Consider the following 15,877-nt stretch of genomic DNA (forward strand, 5'->3'; position numbering starts at 1 on the left):
ATCAAGCTTGTTCAGTGTTAAATCCTTGTCAAATCCTCATAATTTGACTAGTTTTTCATTTGCTATTAAGTACGTTGAAATCACTCCCTGTAGTGCTGCGTTTGTCAATTTCCTCTTTTAATTCTGTCATCTTTCAGTTGACACGTTTCAGTGTTATGTTAGTAGGTGCATAAACAAGTTCTGGCTCTTTTTATTATTTCTTAGTAACTCTCTTTATCCCTAATAAAAGTTCCTACTTTCAAGGCTGTCTTCTCTAATAAACCTACATCAACTTTCTTTGGATTAGTATTTGCTTAGTATATATTTTTCCATTCTTTTTTTTCCAGTCTTTCTATGTTCCTTAGGTGTGTTTTTCATAACTAACATATAGCTGGGTTTTCAAGATCCAACATTTCAATTACTTAACCAGAGAGTTTAACCAGCGAGCATTTATTTGGGTTTCTATCTATCACCGTAGTTCATTGTTTTTAGCTCCACCCCCCCCTTTTTTTCCCCTGGGAATTTCCTTTTTTTTTTTTTTTTAATGTGAACTCAACCGTGGTTTGTTTAAGAGCATATGTTTAAAGGAATGTAGAGCTCTGAGAAACTGCTCCCGGGCTATAGTCCTCATTTTGCCCCAAATGAAACTTAGCTCACAGCTCTGACGTTATGCATTTTTCTAAGTTGACACTGCCTTCCTTCCTTTCTTCTCTCCTCCTTCTGTCCCGTCCTTCCTTCCCTCCTTTCACTGTCTTTTCTACAACCTTACTGAGGTATAATTGACATAAGTAACTGCACATATTTCAAGTGTACAGTTAAAGTTTGTGTGAAACCGTCATACATCTGTGAAACCATGACCACGAGCAAGATAGTGAACATTTGTCTTGCTTCCAAAAGTTCCCTCATGCTTCTTTATAATCCCTCCCTCTCATCTCCCCTCCACCCCCAGGCGATCTTTATCTGCTTTCTGCTACTATAGATTAATTTGTATTTTCTAGAATTCCATATAAATGGAATCATACAGTATGTATTTTTTGTCCGGCTTTTTTCACTCAGCACAATTATTTTGAGATTCGTCCACGTTGCATGTGCCAATAACTGGTTTTACTGCTAAGTGGTGTCCACTCACCTGCTGAGGGACATTTGAGTTGTTCCCAGTTTCTGGCTTTTCAAATAATGCTGTACAATTCTGTACAGACATGTGCTTCATTTCTCTTGAGTCAATACTGAGGACTGGAATGACTGGGCCATATGGTAGGGGTATATGTTTAATTGCTTAAGAAACTGCAAACTGTTCTCCATCCCCTTTTACACCACCCCCAGCAATATATGACAGTCCAGATGTTCCACTCCCTTACCCACCTCTGCTATCGTCAGTTTTGTTAATTTTAGCCATCCTAGTATGTGTGAAGCAGTATCACATTGTGGTCTTAATTTGCATTTCCCTAATGACATATGATGTTGAGCATCTTTTTGTATGCTTTTTTCTATCTGTACATCTTCTCTGTGAAGTGTCAGTTCAGGTTTTTTGCCCACTAAAAAATACTGGGTTGTGTTCTTATTGAGTTGTAAGAATTCTTTATAGATCCTAGATACAAGTCTTTTGTTGGATATATGTTTTGCAAATAGCTTCGTCCAACCTGCAGCTTGCCTTTTTATTAACAATGTTTTTTAAAAGCAAAAGGTTTTAATTGTGATGAAACCCAATGCATGGATTTCTTTTTTTCAGATCATGTTTTCTGTGTGTGTCTAATTTTAAAAACTTTGCAACCTAAAGTCACTAACTTTTTCCTGTCATTTCTTCTAGACTGTGGTAGACAGAATAATGCCCCTTTTCACTGAAGGATGTCCATGTTCTAATCTCTTCTGGAGGCTATGAATGCCTAGGGTAAGAGGGACTTTGCAGATATGATTATGTTAAAAATCTTGAGGAGATTATCCTGGATTATCTGGGTGGGCCCAATGTAATCACAAGAATCCTTATAAGAGAAACACCGAGGCAGGAGAGTCAGGAAAGGAGATGTGATGAGGGAAGCAGAAATCAGAGTGACCCAAGGAGGGGCTACAAACCAAGCAATGTGGGCAGCTTCCAGAAGCTGGAAAAAGCAAGTAAATGGATTCTCCCCTAAGAGATTAGATCTCAAATGTTATCACAACAAAAAAAGAAATGAAAATTCCCCCCCTAGAGTCTCCAGGAAGGAGCATGGCCCTACTGACACCTTGACTGTGGCCCAAGTGATTGTCTGACAGTGCGAGTGTGTAGCAGCGTGGCATGAACAGGAGGCCCGTGTAACACATAACCATGACGCCTTCTAGAAAAAGGACCTGGGCTTCTCTAGGGGCAGAGGTCTGTTTTTCTCTCTTGCCTTAGTCTACATTTCTGTCAATGGCTCCACAACACCAAGTGTGCTTATCTTACTAGATTTTGGGGAAGATGAAGTAAGGATATCAGAGCCCTCTGAAAATTCTAAATATTCTCCTAAACTGTAAGATATATTGACCACCTCATGTTAACCATGGAGACTAAACACCCCATTCTGTCAGTTCTGTTCACACCAGCTTGCTCACAAATACCTTGGGGACAGAAATTATATATCTTGCTATCATATGTCTTGTTATCCCCCATAGTATCTAGCAGAGGCTTGGTACAGAGTAAACACAAAGAAAATATTGGAGAAATCTAGACCTATACAGAATCACCACTGCAACGATGATTATTATAACTCTGTGGCTGTGAGCATATAAGCATTTTATATCCACAGGACATTTTCCCAAATGTGATATTCAAAGGTACATTCAGATTTACATGCACATCTTCCAATTATTGTGTGCACTAGAACTGTGCCAACAGATACAGTATCTTCTTGTTTTGAGTTTTCCAATTTGTGTGAGAATATTTTAATACAGAAATGAAATATTTTATTATTCTACTTGAGAAGTTTTTGTTGCTGTTTTTGTGGGTTTTGTTTGTTTGATTTTTTGTTTTCTTTAGGAAACTCACTCAAATAATTGGAATTAAACTGCAGTTCCTTTGAAGCCTCTGGCGAGAGGGGTGACTGTCCTCAAGGTCGTCTTCTGGTGGTTCAGGAGGCACCGTGATCCCTCCAGGGCATAGCTCAGGGCATGGCACACGAATGGTAAGATTTTTCCAGTAAATGTTTGTCAGGTGAATAAAGAAACATAGGGCAGTGACAGTTACACGGTGTGGGGTGGGGAGAGGCTAAAGCAGAACCAGAGGAAAGTTGAGGAGGTCAGAGGTACCCAGAAGTTTTTTTCTTGCCTTAGTTTCGGAGCAAGTTTCCGTATTACCCACAGTCACATTCGCTCACTTAGCAAACCTCACTCCTCACAAAAGTCTGACATTTGAACCTGAGCTAATCAGGTTTATCTTTCACTCTTTGAAAGATGCGGGTTTCCAGGTCAATTATTCACACTGACAAGGGTCCAAGGAGGATGTATTATTCCCTACACTGTCCAAGGACTCAGGCAGTCTCTACCTCATTGCACCTAAAGTACATACTTCTCACCCATTTGTTAGACAAGGTGACAGGACTTCTACCTGGAAGTCCTTTCAGGCAGTCAATGTGAGTTACAATATGATCCTGGGAGTATTACTATTATGTTTATTTAAGAATATTTCTAGAATCCCAAGTGGCCTTTCCCCTTAAGTAGCCCCAATTCTGTACTCTCAGCCTGGATTTCCACATACACCAGAAACTATTTTCAAAGGTCCTGTAGTTATCTGCTGCTTTGTCTGATTTTTCTGGGAGAGCACGGATGCATTTGCCAAATTCTGGATTCAGGGTTGCTTAAGAAGTTGCCGTTTACTAGGAACTACTACGGGCCAGAAACTGCATCAATAAAAGACACACAAAACAAAGGCCCTCCTATCAGAGCAGCTGTGAACTAACAAGGGAACAAGCACTACACAACTAGCAAGGGTGCAATGGTACAAACAAGAACTGTCCACACATAGGAAAATGAGTAATTTCAGGGCGAGGAGGGTCTCAAAGGGTGTACATCTGAGCTGTGATGTGAGCGATGACGTTTCATGGGCACCAGGGGGAGAAGTGTGAAATGGGGAGTTGATGAGTGAGTAAGGCCACCACGGGGCCAAGTCGCAAACACTGGTCCTCAGGGCTCTCCATTTTTTCTAAGTCAAGTCTTTGCTACCACACCTCTTTCTTATCATTTAACACATTGCGTTGTACTCATCAGTGTCATTTAATAATATCAAAGGCTGGAGGTGCCCAGGGAACCAAGCAGACGTCGTCACTGCCCCCATGACACACACAAACACCAAACAAGGACACACGCATGTGTAACTACAAGTTGAGAGGTGGGCTGGGAAGTGAGAAAGCCCAAGAGGTTAGGGAAGGGCTCTGCAGGGGTGATTAAGCAGAGTCATGCTTAATGATTAAGCTGAGCAGGGCCAGCCCTGGGAATGGGTGGGGAAGAGAACATTCCAGACTGGGGGACAGGCTTGTGTGAAGACTCTGAGGTCCAGACACCTTGGCTCGAGGGAACCAAGAGAGTGGGCCACTGTGACCTCATGGTGAGGGGAAAAAGAGGCAAAGGCCGGTACTGTGGGTCTCGTAGGTGGGTTGAGGAGTTGGATTTTGTTCTGAGTTCAAAGAGGAAACCAATAAAGAGTTTTAAACAGGGAGTACCATGATGCGGAATGTCTTTAAAGTCACCCTGGCTGCTGTGAGGCCAGTCAGAAAATTTCCATAGTCATTCAGTTTTCTTCTCTATTATGCTCTGGTGTCTCAAGGACAGGTGGGCCCCCAAACTCTTGCACCACTGAGTAACCCAAGTTGTGAGAAAGTAGCCCAGATTCCCTCCCCAGTGGGAAGAGGGCATTTAATCACAACTTTGAGGGGTTAAAAAAAATCAGTGACTCTCCTTGTGATGAGAATTTGCAGTTGTGACAAACTATTGCCACTGACATCCTGGGTGACTTTAGGTGGCTTACGTCCTCTTTCTGCACCTAAGCATCCTCATTTGTAAAGGAAGGCACACGAGTAGATTAGTATTTTAAAAACTGCATTCTGACTGCACCTTCTGCCCTGATATGAAAGTGAGTTCAAAGGAGCATCACTCTACCCTTATAATGAAAAAGCCAAATTAGTCTCACATTCATAACTATTGTGGAGCCATCACAGAGCTGAGGTTGCAGAGCAAACTACTGGTCCCAAAATATGCAGAAAGACAGGCATCTGCAGGGAGAGGGGAAAGGCCAGTATTCAAGGCCAGTATCAAGTGATCTAACATAGGCATAATTGGAATCTTAGAAGGAGAAGAGAGAGAGAATAGGGCAGAAGAAATACTTGAAGCAGTAAGTCCAATAATTTCCCCATATTAGCCATAGATATTAAAACCACAGATCCATACAGTTCAAAAAGGATAAACACAAAAGAAAAAAAGTTCATACTTAGGCATATCATACACAAACTGTTGAAAACAAAAGTCAAAAAGAAAATCTTGAAAACAGCTAAAGTAAAAAGAAACACTACACAGAGAAAAAAAAAGATAAGCATTAAAGCAAAAATTTTATCAGAAACCATGCAAGCCAGGAGACAATGGAGTGACATCTTTAAGCAGCTGAAAGAAAAAAATATATTCAGCAAAAGAATCTTTCAAATATGAATAAGACTTTCTCAGACTAACTGAAACGAAGGGAATTAATTTCCAGCAGACACGCTGTATAAGCAATGGTAAAAGTTCTTCAGGCAGATGGAATATGATAGCAGACTGAAACCTGGATCTACACAAAGGAATGAAGAGTGCAAACCAGGAATAGGAGAGAACGTTCTTAACCTGATAAAGGTTAACTACAAAAAACATACTTAGTGTTAAAACCTGAGTGCTTTCTCCCTAAGACCTCAGCAAGGCAGGATGCTTTCTCTCACCACACCTAGTCAACATTCAATGTTGAAATCTTAGCCAGTGTAATAAGACAATAAAAAGAAATAAAAGGAATGCAGATTAAAACGGAAGAAACTGAACAGTCTATGTGTAATTTTCTATATAGAAAATCCCAAAGAAACTAAAAAAGAAAACTCCTAGAATTAATAGGTGAGTTTAGCAAGGTGGTAAGATATAAGATCAAGAAACAAAATAAATTGCATTTCTATACACTAGGGGTGAGCAATTAGAATTTGAAATTAAAAAACTGCATTTACAATAGTAGCCAAAAATTATATCCCTAGCTATAAATCTAATGAAATATATTCAGGATCTATATACTGGTGTTTCATCAGCATGGCTTTTTAATCAGCACTGGTGAAAGAAATCAAAAAAGACCTAAATAAATAAAGAGAATATGGTGTTTATGGATTTCAAGATTTAATATTACTTAATGTAATGACTTAATATTAAGTAATATTGCTATTATTAAGAAGCCAATTCTCCCCAATTTGGAACAATCTGAGTAACAAAATAAATAACCATATTATTGAATTATAACCCAAAGGATAGAATAATTACCCATAAGCCCATATTGATGTGAATAAGTGACTGAATAAATAAAAATCAGGGGAGAAGAGCAAGTTCTTCCTTGCAGAAAAATTCCAATTAATAAAAGTGGAAGGAATGGTGAAAATAGAAAATCACTATTACAGCACCAGTAAGAGTTGTGTCAGGGAATATCTACAATGAACACTAAAATTATGTGTAAGAAGCGATCAAAAGGGTCATACTTTGACTGAGAAATCTCACTTGAGAGATTCTACCTTAAGGAAAGATTCTGCAATGCGACATGTTCGTGGAAGTGCTATTTGGAAAATTTTAAAAGGGAAATAATTTGTTTTCAACAATAGGAACATGGCTAATCAAATTAAACAATATGCACTTAATGGAAAATTACACAGCCATAAAAATTTAATTAATAAAGGCTATTGAATAGTAGAGGAAATATATAATAATGCAGGCTAGAATTTTATGTATTATATGATTATAAATCATTAAAAAAATACAAACTAACAAACAAAAAAACCCTGAAATGAAATATACCAAAGAAACAACATTTTTGTTACAGTCAAAATTATTTCTTCTTCAAAACTGTCACATCAAGTTGGTTACATTACCATTTTATAATTTTAAAATATTTGGAAAAAATTTGATTCCTTTTATGTAATATGAATTATAGGTAATTCTGTTGTTAATAATTCAAACAGACCTTCAGCTCCAGTAGAAAGGGCCTTCTACCTTCCCCATAGTGCTTAGTTGCAAGTCCTGATATGCAGAATAATCTCAATCGATATTTGCATACTGATTGATTTCCAATATTCATAGCTATAGGTGTCACCTCAAGAGTGTATAGTGCTTGTTTCTCTTCAGGTGACAGCTTTGATCTCATCAGTGGGGAACCAGGACTCCCAACCCCGCCTGGCAGTAATGAGGTGGATCTCTCCATCCCCTGCCAGAGTAGGGCCAAAGGAGGTCTGCTAAGTCACAAGGTTTAAATAAGGTCTAGAGTTTGTTCCTGAGTTTTCTTTTTATCTCCCAAATATTCTGGGCTGGGAACCTGGAACCATCAACAGGCAGAAAGAAAGGAAGGAAAGAAGGGAGGGAGGGAGATGGGGAGGAGAGAAGGATGAAGGAAGAGAAGGAGAAAAGTTTGCTCTGCTTCATTTGTGTGTTTATGGAGGTGACTGAGTGACGGCACAGAGAGGCTAATGCCATTGAAAGAAGATTTAGATTATGTACAGCTTCCAAGAGAAAGAGGCACACCATGCCACAGAGGGCCACATGGGGAAGCACCAGTGTTGGTCAGGAGGCAGAAGGAGCAAGGGGAAAGCCTAGGCTAGAGCCTTTATTGAGGTTTCTGAGAGAAAGACAGGACAAAATAAACAGCTTAGGACTGGCAAGTTTGAATAATTACAGCAGGCTCTGGGATAGTGGTTGGCCCTGAGGTGATTTAGGGCAGGGAGAATTGGCTTAGTATGTGAGAGTTGATAAGGAGGTGGTCCAGAGCATGGGCTCTGGATCTTAGGGAAGGTGTATAAAACTTTGGCCATTAGTTTGGTCCTATAATTAATGGATGCCAAATAGAAAAATCCAGAATCTAAGAAAACACAGGACACTCTCTGTCCGAAGTTCCAGAGGGAAAGCCCAGCAGGGTCTTAGCAGGAAAATCTATCCCCAGTGGCAGCAGTGTCCTGACTTGCCTACAACAGTAGCCACAAAAGATCCTGGGTACGCCAAGCCATGACCTCCCCATCCCTCAGCTATCAGCAAGAACAGGCCAATCTGTCAACAGCAGAACCTGGGCAAGCCAAACCACCCCCTGACACAACTGCCAGGAGCAGGTGTACCCTCTGCCTGCGCAGGTGGTGTCAACAGTCCTTGTGTCTTCTGGTCCTCTACCCAGCACCAGAAAGCAACACAGCTCTGGTATCTCCCAATCCCCCACCCAACAGCAGAGAACCTCCCAGACCCCATGGCTTCAGCCCTTCCCAGGGGCAGAAGATGTCCCAGGTAGGCACTTCTTTCTACCAATGGCAATGGCAGAGATAGAGCGAGAAGCCCACTGTCACTGGGTAGCTGGAGAACAGCCAGGGGAAGTGCTCTCTGTTCTATGGGTTGGGATTCCCACACTCACCTAACAATGCCAGGAAGCCCAGGGAAGCCATTTCTGGACCCTGCAGACAGCACTAATAGGGATCAAGGGAGAGCTCAAGCAGAAGAATGAAGCAAATCAGAATAGCATTGCGAAAGCTCAGAAAACTAAACTGTCATTGGAACTGCAGCCAGTAAAATAGGCCAGACCTACATACTAAATCTGAACAGGGCAGGGGGCTTCCCTAGTGGTGCAGTGGTTAAGAACCCACCTGCCAATGCAGGGGACACGGGTTCAAGCCCTGGTCCAGGAAGATCCCATATGCCATGTAGCAACTAAGCCCTTGTGCCACAACTGCTGAGCCTGTGCTCTAGAGCCCACAAGCCACAACTACTGAGCTCACGTGCCACAACTACTGAAGCCTGTTGCCTAGAGTCTGTGTTCTGCAACAAGAGAAGCCACCGCAATGAGAAGCCCGTGCACCACAACAAAGAGTAGCCCCCGCTCGCCGCAACTAGAGAAAGCCTGTGCAGAGCAACGAAGACCCAACACAGCCAAATAAATAAATTAATTAATTAAAAAAAAACTAAATAGGGCAAATTGTTGCTAAAAGAGATTTAAATAGGATCAAGAGTCTCTTAACATGAGGCTCTTCCTGAAGATGGTGGCATAGGAGGGTGTGGAGTTCATGTCTCCTGACAAGTAGGGCACCTGCTAGGTGCTTATGGGGGATCTCGGACACCTAAGGGGATGGGAGTAATCCTTGTGTGACCACGTAGGACATGGGAGGGAAGGAGAGATGGAAGAAAAGTGGAGGTGGGACGGGACCAGTGCCCTTGAGTGGGGGCTGGGGGAGAGGAGAGGTTCCTACGCTCAGAGGGGCCCACTCACGGTGAGGGGATCAGCAGGCACGGACAGGGACCTTTGGGGGACTGGGGGATGGGAGGGGAATGAGGCCAGTGTCACCCCTGCCCACTTGGGCCCTGGCAATCCTGCTGGAGTCCCCGGCCTGAACCCCACCCTGGGGCTCCCACAGGCTGTGTGGTTCCCAGGCCTGAGCCCCACCACCAAGGCCTCTTCTGGCCACACAGGTACCAGGCCTCAGGCCCCCCTGATCCCCCTCCGGCCACATGGGTCCCACCTGAACCCCGCCACTGCCAAAGCCTCTTCTGGCCATGCGAGGCCTGGGCCTGAGTCCTGCCCCTGCCGTGGACTCTTCCAGCCGCATGGGTCCTGGCAGACCTGAGTACTGCCACCCACAAGGCCTCCGTGGGCCAAGCGGGTTTTGGTGGGCCTGAGCACCGCCCCCCATCAAAGCCACCTCTGGCCGTGCAGGTCCAGGCAGAACGAATGCAGCTCCCCCTCCAAGGCCTCTTTCAGCTGTGCTGGCGTCTGTGGGCACGCCTATGGAGGCCTGCGCCCCAGCTGGCCTGCGTGGGCATATGTGCTCCGGGCCAGCTTCAGGAACAGATGCTGGTAAGAGGAGCACACGCAGAAGTGGGGCTGACACGGCAGGTCCAGAGACCTACCTAGAGGTCTTGGGGAGGTGGGGGTTGGCTGTGGCTCACTGTGGGGACAAGGACACTGATAGAGGAGGCACAGGGAATTTTTTAAGGTTTAAAATTTTTTTTATTCTTATCTTTTATTCAATTGTGTTTTTATTTATTTATATTCATATTATTATTATTATGTTTGCTGTTGTGGTTCTGTTTTGTTTTGCCGTTGTTTCATTTTTATTGTTATGTTTTCTAATATATTTTAAGATTTTTCCAATTTTACTTCACATTTTATTCTTTGTTATGGTTCTGCTCTTTTCTGTTTGTTGCTTTCTTTTGTTTTTTTTTTGCCATGCTGCGTGGCATGTGGGGTCTTGGTTCCCAGGCCAGGGGTTGGGCCTGAGATCCTGTGGTGGGAGCAACGAGTCCAAGCCACTGGACTAATAGAGAACTTCAGGCCCCAGGGAATATTAATTGGTGTGGGCTCTCCCAGAGGTCCTCATCTCGGCAGTAACACCCAGCTCCACCCAAATGCCTGAAAAATCCAGTGCTGGACACCTCAACCATAAAAAGAAACGAAATTGAGTTATTTGTAGTGAGGTGGATGGACGAAGAATCTGTCATACAGAGTGAAGTAAGTCAGAAAGAGAAAAACAAATACCGTATGCTAACACATATATATGGAATCTAAAAAAAATATGGTTCTGATGAACCTAAGGGCAGGACAGTAATAAAGACGCAGATGTGGAGAATGGACTTGAGGACACGGGGAGGGGTAAGGGTAAGCTGGGATGAAGTGAGAGAGTAGCATTGACACATATACACTACCAAATGTAAAATAGATAGCTACTGGGAAGCAGCCACATAGCACAGGGAGATCAGCTCGGTGCTTTGTGACCACCTAGAGGGGTGGGATAGGGAGGGTGGGAGGGAGACGTAAGAGGGAGGGGATATGGGGATATATGTATATGTATAGCTGATTCACTTTGTTATAAAGCAGAAACTAACACACCATTGTAAAGCAATTATACTCCAACAAAGGTGTTTAAAAAATGATATGATTATTGAGGGAAACTGTGCAGTTTCTGTGGGATCTCTCTTATTATTTATTACAACTGCATGTGAATCCACACATTTTGTTTTGTTTTTTTTGTTTTGCTGTACACGGGCCTCTCACTGTTGTGGCCTCTCCCGTTGCGGAGCACAGGCTCCGGACGCGCAGGCCCAGCGGCCATGGCTCACGGGCCCAGCCGCTCCGCGGCATGTGGGATCTTCCTGGACCGGGGCACGAACCTGTGTCCCCTGCATCGGCAGGCGGACTCTCAACCACTGCACCACCAGGGAAGCCCTGAATCTACACACTTAAATTCTATAAACTTACACTTAAATTACATTAAAAAGCATAATTAATGAACACTCAAAACAAAAATAAATAAAGAATATGTTGCGAAATGCACAGCTTTACCATCAACTAAAGATGTGCAAATAGAGATGGCTCTATCTACTAGCATGTAGCAGTACTTTCACAGACCCTGAGCCCAGGCTGTGAGGATATGATGACACTGCAAGTTGTCTTTGTCTTTTACAAATTCTGTCTGGCAATGTGTGAAAAGAATGAATAACATTTTTTGGACATCTGGAATTTGATTCAAATTCCTGGTCCATTACTTTCTGGCTGAGGGACCGTGAGAAATGGCATACACTTTTAACCTCACTTTCTTGATCTCCAATGACAGGGGTGATTACTTACAAGGCTGATGTGCAGATCTAACAAGCTCTTGTATAAGAATCTAGTACAGTTCCTGAGAACTAGAACGCACTCAGTAACATGTTAAATTCTTTTCAAAAAAGGAAAAAAGTCTTATAAAGAAAGTATCACACACAGATAGTTTTAAAGGAATGTACTGGGACTTCCCTGGTGGTCCAGTGGGTAAAACTCCGGGCTCCCAATGCAGGGTGCCTGGGTTTGATCCTTGGTTGGGGAACTAGATCCCACATGCATGCCGCAACTAAGAGTCTGCATGCTGCAACGAAGATCTCATGTGCTGCAACTAGGACCTGAGGCTGACTAAATAAATAAATATTTTTTAAAAGTACACTGGATGAGATTAATGGAAGATTAGACACTCTGAAAGAAGAGATTAGTGAAATTGAAGATGAAATGACAGAAGCTATCCAAAATGAGAGAAAAAAGACCTTAAAAATTAAAAAAAAAAAAAGGAACATCCTACCAAACATTCAAGGAACACGATTCCAGTCTCACCAAAGAAGTGAAAAAGTGGGATTGTTCCTCAGCTCCTTGAATGAAGATGGTATAATTCTGACACAAAAGCTCAACAGGGGCAGCGCAAGACACATTAATCTCACCCACAAATATAGATGCAAAATTTCTAAACAAAATGTTAGCAAAATGAGTCTAATGATGTAAAAAAAATAGCATTTCATGACCAGTTGTTGAAATTATTCCCACATAAATAGATTAAGTTTACCACAAAACTAGATTAAAGGGGAAAGAAAACATATGGTCATCTCAATAGATTCAGAAAAAGTATATGAAAATATTCACCATCCAGTCCTCATATCAAAATAGAAAAAGAAACTTTGAAAGATCTGACGAAGGGTATTCGAAAAAGCCTACAGAAAATATCACACTCAATTAACCTCTGAAAACACCCTTTCAAATTAGAAACAAGACAAGGATGGTTGCTATGACACTTTCAACACTGTACTAAAGATCCTATCCTGCACAAAAGACAGAAAGATGCAATAAAATACATAAGACTTGCAAAGGAAGAAATGAACTTATTGTCATTTACGTACTTTCTGATAGAAATTCCAAAAGAATCTTTAGGCAAACTTATAAGCATTAATAATATCTACTATATTTCTACAATCTATCAAAGAATGGGTAGAAAGTACAATTTTAAAAGATACTTTTTAATAAAAGCAATAAAAAGCATACCTCAGTACCTAAGAATATATGTAAAAATATGTTGAAGATCTTCATGGAAAAAAGTTTTAAACTTTAAATGTGAAATTTCAATTTAAATATTTATTTATTTATCTGGTGGCACTGGGTCTTAGTTGTAGCACATGTGATCTTTGTTGTGGCACGTGGGATCTTTTTTTTTAGTTGCAGCACGTGGGATCTTTTTTTTTTTTTTTTTAGTTGTGGCATGCGGCTTTAGTTCCCTGACCAGGGATGGAACAGGGGCCCCCTGCACTGGGAGAGTGGAGTGTTAACTGCTGGACCACCAGGGAAGTCCCTCAATTTCAATTTAAAATTTTACTGAAAGACATTAAAGGACTTCTGGTTCTGTCCAAGACAGAGCAGACCCATTCCTCCCACATCCCCTCTCTTACAACCAAAAAACTGTAGACACAACAAACAAGCACAGGAAGTCTCTGGAAAGTAGGAAGAAGAAGGCCTCTGCACTTGAGGAAGGATGTGAATCCATTGGTTTCCTTACTTCTTCCCACATATCAGAGATCCTCCAGCCCTGAACCAACAATAGGCCCTAAGAAAAGCCTGTTCCTCCCAGTCAAAGGTCCAGGGAAAGGGCAGCCTCACATCAGGACACCTTTTTGGCAATACCTGCTCTGCTACTGCCAAACAGCAACCAAAACCACGTCCCCCCACCTCAGGGTTTCAACAGGCCGGGTGCCCAGGAAGCAGATACCCTCACCTGGGGCATCCCCCTTGTGGGCAGTGTCAGTGGCCCCAGTGGGAAGCAGACTTCCTGCTCAGTGGGAGCAGGTAGAGCTCTGATTGCTCTGCCAGTGGAGTGCCAGCAGGGTACAGCATGGAGCTGAGCTTCGACCCCAGGCCAGCAGCAATCAGACCTAGCAAAGCAGTGTGAGGAAGAGGTAATCACCACCATGGTTCACCACCACCTCCCTCCCACCCACAGCCAAGCCTCCACCCTGCCCCAGCATCAGTGAGGTGGAAGGGGTGCTGAAAGGCCAGCTCAGGGGCACTCTGCTTGCCCCTCCCTGCATCTCTCCCTTAGTGTCATCACGGCCCAGCTGGGAGACGAGCTTCCACCCCTCCCTGCAGCAACAAAGCAGTATGAGTCAGCCCTCTGCTTCCCCTTCCCTTCCAGGCAAGGAGGCAATGTCAGTCAGTGCTCTGTTTTCACAGGGGTGCTGTTGTCAAGGCCCAGTGGGAAGTTGACATATACATCCACCCTGCCCTAACAGAACATTTCAACTGGGGAATGCCTGCCACAAAAAGAAGACTAAATCAGATCCAGAATCTTGTAATACCTAAAATGTCCTGGATACAACTGCATATCGCTGGTCATACCAAGAATGAGAAAATCACTACAAGAATGAGAAAAGGCAATCAACAGATACCAACACCAAGATGAATCAGATGTCAGAGTTATTTGACAAGGATTTTAAAGCAGTCATCATAAAAATGCTTCAATAAGCAATTATGAATTTTCTTGACGCTAATGTAAAATAGAAAACCTCGGCAATAGAAAAAAAAATTTTTTTTAATAAAAAGGAACCAAAGTGGAAATTACTGAACTGAAAAACACAATAACAGAAAGGAAAAATCTGCTGGATAGGCTCAGTATAGAGTGGAGATGACACAGTGTAGAATCAATAAACTTGAGGACAGATCAACAGAATTTTCCCAATCTGAGCAATAGAGAGAAATTAGGTTGCAAGAGTATTAACAGTCTTGGGGAGCTGTGGGATCCTAGTAAAAGGGTATCATCAGAGTCTCACATGGAGAGGAGACAGAGCATGGGACTGAAAAATTATTCTAAGAAATAATAGCTGATGATTTCTCAAATCTGGAAAAAGACATAAACCTACAGATTTGGGAAGCAGAGAAAACTTTAAGTAGGATAAACAGAAAGAATTCCATGCCAAGTCACAGCATAATTGAACTTATAGAAACTAAAGACAAAGAAAAACATCCCGCAAATAGCCAGAGACAAATGACACTTTTTACAGCTGGCCACACAAATTGAATGACAGTGGATTTCTCATCTAAAACTATGGAGGTGAGAAGGAAGTGGGTATTTTTCAAGCACTGAAAGAAAACAACCTGTCAACTGAGAATTCTACATCCAGAGAAAATATCTTTCAAGAACAAAGAGGAAATAAGGACACTAGAGAAGACATATAAATGGAGAAATAATCGATGCTTATGAATTTTTTCACACTTTGGCCAAGCACTGATTCATGGCTTTTAATGTGGTGAGTTAGTAATGCTATGAGCCATCTCCCCACCCTGTGAATGGCAGGATTCCAGAATATCACCAAAGATGTGGAAGAAACAATTGAGCTAAATCAGAATGAGTGACCCTTCAGCAATGTCTGATCCTCCTACTGGGAGACTATGCTTGGTTTTGGTATCTATAAAATTCACCATTTTTTATGAATTTTCTTTTAAAATTCTACCTTTACAAAGCCCAGACCAGTTTATATAAATACCGGGAGACTCACCTGATCTCCTCATCCTTTGAACATACATAAAAATTATACCACTTTATAGCCTAAATTATATATCATTGTAGGGCATCTGTTTTTGGTTACATTGCTAATGACCTTTAATGGTTATTTCATTTATTATATATATTCTGTCCCCATAAACTCTTTGTTAAAAGGGTCTATTTCTAGTTCATTGTTTTAATCCTGAATACATTGTGACTGGCAAATAGAAGGTACTAAAAAGAAATCTTCATGAAGGGACTGATTATTATACTTTTTCAAATTTCAAATAAAATATATATTATTGCTTAAAATGATCTAATGCCTAGGAAATCCTTGTTTGGTTAATAAATAAATGCACCTACCAGATACTCAGTGGCTTAAGGAGAGC

At 42.0% G+C, this 15,877-nt stretch overlaps 1 protein-coding gene and 1 long non-coding RNA gene across 2 annotated transcripts in view; one reads left to right on the forward strand and one right to left on the reverse strand.

Moving 5' to 3' along the window:
• LOC115843926 (uncharacterized) overlaps window positions 1-15,877 on the reverse strand; it is a 254,621-nt gene that overhangs the window by 149,191 nt on the left and 89,553 nt on the right.
• LOC132597621 (uncharacterized) lies at window positions 1,787-15,848 on the forward strand. The gene is made up of 3 exons (XR_009564655.1): window positions 1,787-1,867; window positions 2,972-3,116; window positions 14,180-15,848. It is a non-coding gene; the product is annotated as an uncharacterized lncRNA (long non-coding RNA).

The sequence above is a fragment of the Globicephala melas genome, chromosome 7, assembly GCF_963455315.2.
Source record: "Globicephala melas chromosome 7, mGloMel1.2, whole genome shotgun sequence".
Classification (NCBI taxonomy): Eukaryota; Metazoa; Chordata; class Mammalia; order Artiodactyla; family Delphinidae; genus Globicephala; species Globicephala melas.